Source organism: Brassica napus (assembly GCF_020379485.1).
Source record: "Brassica napus cultivar Da-Ae chromosome C3 unlocalized genomic scaffold, Da-Ae chrC03_Random_4, whole genome shotgun sequence".
NCBI lineage: Eukaryota > Viridiplantae > Streptophyta > Magnoliopsida > Brassicales > Brassicaceae > Brassica > Brassica napus.
Genome location: NW_026014210.1, coordinates 5,940 through 11,799, shown reverse-complemented (window position 1 = coordinate 11,799; position 5,860 = coordinate 5,940). Strand labels below are relative to the sequence as shown.

General features: G+C 39.5%; 1 pseudogene; it reads right to left on the bottom strand.

The window, feature by feature from the left end:
* Nucleotides 1-61: 61 nt before the first annotated feature.
* On the bottom strand, nucleotides 62-5,481 carry LOC125594703 (annotated as a pseudogene).
* Nucleotides 5,482-5,860: the final 379 nt, after the last annotated feature.

Genomic DNA, 5,860 nt, shown 5'->3' with positions numbered 1-5,860 from the left:
TTAATAATTTCTACAGTATATATACCTCTCTAGTTTTTTTTGGTAAAATATACCTCTCTAGTTTCTAGTTTCAGAATAAATACCAAATGAACGATACACAAGTTTGAGTTGTAGTTTTGTCACAGAGATACGAGAGCCAAAGAGAAAAAGGAAGCTCCTCACTTCCTGCCTTTAGCTGATTTCAGGTCTTTAGTAAGCATCCGTGGCGCAATCGCCATTGACATAAGCTCTTGAAAGAGTAATTTGCAAGCATATGGTATGTGAACCTGTCAAAGATAAGTAGATAACATGCCATCACACAAATGAGCATTAACGAGATTGGAAAAAAAAAACACAATTTGAAACCTTACCTGAACAATATCTGTTGTGTTCTTGCAACCTCTGCATTCAAAAGTATTATTCTTCAGGTTTGCAATGGCGATGAGCCCACAGGTTTCACACACATGTACCCTATACGCATCGCTCTGATCAAACAGCCTCTCTTTCAAAAAGCTAGCAGCACCATGTGCAATCATGCAATCTCGCTCCATTTCTCCAAAACGCAGTCCACCGTCACGGGATCGTCCTTCAGCCGGTTGTCTTGTTAAGATTTGCACAGGACCTCGTCCACGAGAGTGGATCTTGTCATCAACCATATGCTTCAACCTTTGGTAATAGGTTGGTCCAATGAATATCATCGCTGGGAGTGATCTGCCTGTGTGGCCATTGTACATTCTCTCAAATCCACGCATTTGGTACCCACATTTATGGAGAGCTTTGCTTATATTGTCCACCTAAAGGCACACCACAATGCGTCAGATTTATACCCAAGTCACAACTAAACAAGGAGCCAAGGAATAAAATGCAAGTTACCGTGACATCTGTAAAGGGAGTGGCGTCTCCTTCTTTACCCATCTGAGCTGCCACTTTTCCCATGACACACTCAATCAGCTGTCCAATTGTCATCCGAGACGGGATAGCATGTGGGTTCACGATTATATCAGGAGTAACGCCTTCAATCGTCCAAGGCATGTCCTCCTGTGTGTATGTCATGCCAACAGTTCCCTTCTGACCATGTCTACTACTGAACTTGTCTCCAATTTGAGGAATACGAACGGACCTAACCCTCACTTTCACGAACTTCAAACCATCTGCATTTGTGGTCAATAACACCTACAAGAAGTTCACAAGTTGAAAAAATTAGAGAACTTCCAGAACCCCAGCTCCTCGTTTAAATAAAATATTATCAGATTCATCGTTTCTGAAGTTACCTGATCCACCATGCCAGATTCACTATGACGCAAGCTTATACTGTGATCACGTTTGGTGTATCGTGATGTTTGTCCTTGAGCCTCGTCTTGGGATATTGCAGTGGTTTTCCCAATGATTACATCTTCACCTGAAACTCTAGTACCCTATACCACAAAATATTTAAAAAATTATATGATACGCTTTCTAGCACTAATCATCTAATCATATCAGATTTAACCATTAAAGGAAGAATAAATCATTTAATTACAGGAGGTGCGAGACCATCATCATCCAATTTCTCATAAGAACCATGTCGCATACCCTGCAGGAGAATTTCTAAGTGTTAATAAACTCCACTAACAAAAAGCAGCACAGAAAATATGAACCGCACGTGTCTTACCAGTGTATTTCCTCTGTCTGGGCGCCCAAAGTCTTCTTTGATAAGGGTCCCCATTTTTTTCTCCTCGTCTCTGCCAGGAGAAAGATTGCAGTATAAATTAAATGGAAAGATCGAAAGCAAATGTCCACAAGTATATGGTATATTCACCTGTAAGACCGGAAGAACAAGGATCGAAAGAAACCACGATCTATTGAAGACTGATTCATGATGACAGAATCTTCCTGATTATATCCAGAATAGCAAGAAATGGCAACAATAGCATTCTACACAAGACGAAGAAAAAACGTCTGAGAGAATTGAGAGAAGAGTAAAAGCTGGATTCTGAAAGACTTAAAGCAAAATAACGCACAATTCCTGCTGGAAGTTGCCTAAAGTGAAGATGCTCCATAGCTCTTGTGGTGACCAGAGGCTTTTGAGGGTAATATAGAACATAGGCTAAGGTATCCTGGTTTACATAACAATTACATTAGTATCATTAAAGCATTGTAGTGTTATAACAAGAGATGGCAGAAAGAGACCACAAAACATACCATGCGGAATTGGTAGTTGGTGACATATATTCCCATAGCTTGCTTTCCCATAGCAGATTGGTATGTATTACGGGGTGACTAATTCATCAAAAGTGGCAGGAAAGGTACACTTGGTAGTTAGCATAAATTTAGCTTTTAACATAACTAAATTGCTTCTCATAGATAGGTAAATTAAAGAGAGCGAAACCTGATTATGGTCGGGAAACGGTATGATTGAAGCACACACGCCCAATATCAAAGAAGGGTGAATCTCACAATGTGTGTAAGTGTCAGAATATGCCTCGTCGGGACGGAGCCTAGCTTGAACCAGATCCTGAAACGAAATTAAGAATGAGTTTTCTGTGCCAATGAATGCCCCCAAAAGTGCATTTATTCACATTTTCAGACATTCTAATTACTCACATTGATAGGATATCATATCATAGTAGTCTCTCTTCCTGTGTGTCTACATATTCTATAACCCCTTTGCAAGTAGATGATGCCAACCATCCTCTTCTGCACTTTCCTGGGTTATGAAAACGAGTATTGGTACACTGAAGTTACCACAAAACGTACTTTGAGAACGAAAGACTATAAACTTTACCCTTTGTTGCAGAGCATATATATCTTTCTTCTTTATTAAGAGCCTCTGATTATCCACAATAAACAAGGGACGACTACAGCGACCATAGTCAGTGTATATCCGGAGCTCTTTCAGACGAATATCTCTAACAACGCTAACTTCAGTGTTAATATCATTCTGCAAGAGGAAAATTAATACATCACTTGCACAAAAGTAGCATTTTATTGACTAAAATGTGAAATAAACTGCATGCTTACCCTTCTCCTCAAAAGTCTCAACGTTCTAACCAACATGTCAGGAATTCGATGAATTCCAACCCACTTTCCATTGACAAAGATTTTTGTGGCTTGGGGTATATCTGCTGGGGATATTTCCTACAATCAAAGTTAAGACCTTGAGTAAACACATGAAACAAAGTGGCAAAGAAACTGACTGTGTAGTGCTACAGACCTCAAGATTCTCAAGTCCCCATTCTTCCAAAAATACCAATATGGGATAAGCAGCTGACCCAACTGTCACATAGACCATGAGCGCCAAGTTTTTCACTAGACCACAAGCCTGGCAAAGCAAATCCACAGTCAGCAAAGGAACTAAACTGAAACCCAAAACATTATTATTTATGTAAATGCAACAACTATACCTGTCCTTCAGGTGTTTCAGCAGGGCACATCATACCCCATTGTGAGTTGTGTTGTGTCTTGTCTGGTTTGCCAATTTTCCTGGCATATAAAAATTCATTAACATTCAAGTGGAAAAACCAGAACTACAGGTGAACCTAAGTTGCAAGGATGTGGATAATAAAATGAACCCTGACTAAAATACACTACACCAACTGCACTAGCAGATAAGCCGAGACAAAGTAGAAATGTCTGAAAAAAACAAGGCTTTTACCTTCACGCCCAATAGGAGAATTGAGACGCCTCAGATGTGACAAAGTGGAGGCATATGTTAACCGATTTAGAACCTGGTAGAAGTAAAGACTTGAGAACCATGTAGATCAAGCAATAAACCATAATGGACCAAAACTGTAAACCTAATAAACATATATCAAAATATTATTTGGCCTGAAAACAAAAAAAAAAAAAAGAAGTATCCTAACCTGAGAGACTCCAGCTCTTGTGCCAGCAGCGTTTGCCTGGCCCAGTTCCCAGTAGCAAGAGCATATTTCAAGCCAGAGGTAATTGTTTTAGCCTTAATGGCAAATTGAAGATTGACTTCTTTGCCATTGTCAACGCACTGTTATAGCGACATGAATCAGACTTCCAAACACAGAATAAAAAACTAGAATTAAAGTCCTCGGGTTAAGAAAGAGTAAATATGTAACAGACCTTCTGAACATAAGATCTCACGTCCCTCGTTAGCTTTCTGAAAAGCTACATTAAAGAAGATTTTAAGTCAGTAAGAGATCAACTAAAATGATTTTAAAAATTCTTTAATTTTTTTTTCAAAAATGCAATTATGGGACTGGTAACAAACCATTCTAAACAGCCCTCCAAGTAAAGGACCAGCAAGATCCAGCCTTTTGTTACCATAATGATCCCTATCATCTTCTGGATTTCGGCCAAGTGCACAACGCAGCAGCCGGTGTATGATAAGCCTGAGGGTTACTGCATAATATGAGAAACACAAAGCACTATGAAACTCAAAGAACACGAGTGAGCTGAATACGTACCCGAAGTAGTAAGCTTTTGGCGTCTCAAAAGCCCCAACTCCTACATGAGGAAACATTTCTTTCTGAAGGATATCTCTTGCATACCTGCAATGATAATATTGCAAACCTCCAGTATCAATATCTCAATAGTTGATATCATAGATCATAATGCCAACTTAATTGGTTTTAGATATATATATAATACTTTATCCTCTTGTCCTTGGGTGTACCAACAGGCGCACCACGTTTTCCAATATAGTCAAGGGCAACCTGAAGGAATACGAAAATCATCAGGATTAATTCTCCCAACAACAGAAGAGCCAGAATAAACATAATATTAACCAAATGTACGTAGGATCAATGGTTTACCTGCTGACTTTGAATCACAAAAGCTTCTTCCAAGGAAGGCCTGAGCAACTCCATCATCTGAGTATCTCCAAACTCATAGCATATACGTTCCAATATGTCCTTATCGGCAACAAACCCCAATGCACGAAATACTATGATAATAGGAATTTCTTTCTTGATATATGGAAGAGTACATCGAATATACTGTCCAGATGAACCCTGCATCCATCCATTTAACATTATCTTAGAATCTAAAGAAACTCAAATAGAGCTTTCTCTTACCCCTTTCGAGCCAGAGAGCATACGCACAAACATTGTGCTCGGAGGTCTATTTTGGGTTTCCGCCATGGAACGGACTTCAGCGACATACGAGTACTTATTCGGCTGTCTCTTCTTGAACACATAAACATGGTTCGTACTCATCTTCTCTTGAGCAATCAGAACCTTTTCACTGCCATTAATAATGAAGTATCCGCCTGATCATAAGGACATTCTCCAAGCTCTGTCAAATCTTTCTCCGAATTCTGATGATGCAAGGTACAGTAACTAGACCGGAGCATGATGGGAACCTACAGTTAAAAAAAAATCAAAAGAAGGAAGAAAACATATCTAGAGTCAGAACCGTATAGGAGAAGCAAGCCGCTTATATAATATTGCAAAAAACAAAGTTCACGGACCTTTCCAATGAAAACTTGGTAAAATCCTGTGTCTCCGTAACTTCCACACCATCATGCCCTTTCTTAAACTCTCTTGCTAACATCGACACACAAAGAGCCGAGTAGGTGAGGTTTCTCAACCTTGCAGCCTTAGGGACAAGGTGGCCATCTCTCCATCAGACTCTGTCATCATGGGTTTACTCACATAAATCTGTCCAAAACTAATTTTGTAGATTGTCTGCAAGAAAATTAAATTTTCATCAATATAAACACATTCTCCTAGTGCCAAAAATGATCTGAGCTTCAAAAAAAATACTGAAAGACACTCTAAGATCCTTTTTTTAGATGAGACGCGGAGAATGAGACGCGAGAATGAGAGGGAGGGACTTGTGAGTTTAAGTGGCTTATAAAGGAGCTCGGAGGTAGAGTCGGTTTGCTTGTTTATTGTAATAACCGGTTCAATTCGGTAACCGACCCCGGTTT